The sequence below is a fragment of the Myotis davidii genome, unplaced genomic scaffold, assembly GCF_000327345.1.
Source record: "Myotis davidii unplaced genomic scaffold, ASM32734v1 scaffold46, whole genome shotgun sequence".
Taxonomy (NCBI): Eukaryota; Metazoa; Chordata; class Mammalia; order Chiroptera; family Vespertilionidae; genus Myotis; species Myotis davidii.
The window spans coordinates 3,489,024-3,489,947 of record NW_006383006.1 but is presented as its reverse complement, the minus strand read 5'-3'; the positions used below and the strand labels follow the sequence as shown (position 1 = coordinate 3,489,947).

General features: G+C 44.0%; 1 protein-coding gene across 1 annotated transcript in view; it reads left to right on the top strand.

The window, feature by feature from the left end:
• Nucleotides 1–924, top strand: part of STARD9 (StAR related lipid transfer domain containing 9) — a 109,102-nt gene that overhangs the window by 9,199 nt on the left and 98,979 nt on the right. The gene's annotated exons all lie outside the window — the stretch shown is intronic.

Here is a 924-nt window from a genome sequence, read left to right as displayed (position 1 = left end):
TTTCACCAGCCATTTTCTCCAGGTTCTCCAGCCAGGTTCTGTAGCCATGTTCTCTCGCTAGGTTCTCCAGCCAGGTTCGGTTTAGGTTCTCCAGCCAGGTTCGTCGCCAGGTTCTGTCTAGGTTCTCCAGCCAGGTTCTGTCCAGGATCTTTTGTCATGTTCTCTCCAGCGAAGTTCTTCTGTCTCTAGGTTCTGTGTAGGTTCTGTCTTTTAAGTTCTGTGTTCTAAGTTCTCTGCAACTTTCTAATTATGCCAAAGGAGCAGTGCTATCAAGCTTGAGTGACTTAGAGGACAGCACTGATCTGCCGTTGATGTCCATTTCTGAAGATGATTGGATAGTTCTAAACCTTTTGAGGGGAACATGTGGAAACTAGACCTGAGACCATTGTGGGGTTTGTTGTCTCTGTGAGTTCTTTCTATTATAATATGAACACCCTACCTTTGCAGTCAAACTGGATTTACTGTAACTCCTCAGGAGGAAAAGGCAGTGTGGGCATTACATGGCCCCTGCCGAGCCTTCTCTGTCCTTTGGAGAGGAGGGGACTGGCAGGTGCAGGCTTGTCTAATGGCCCTTGATTTGTATCCCAGCACCCAAGTATTGTTGAGGTGTCTGGTTACTGCTATTTGTAATTGTTTTACTGAGATTCTCCAAGAAGAGCCAGGAAAGAAACCAACTCTCAAATAAGAGGATGGTCTGTTTACAGCAGTTCCCAGTTGTGACTGTGTTTGAGGTATAGAAGGCAGTGCTCTTCCTATTAGTAGAAAGTGTGAACATACTGATAGCTATTTCAGTCCTCGCTGGCCATAGCACACTTAGAGTGGGCTGTTCTGTACCTAAGAAAAATGAACTGTTTTGTGTAACATTTGATACATCAATAATCTGGGAGGTGTGTGTATATTTGTAAATAAAAAAACCATATATAT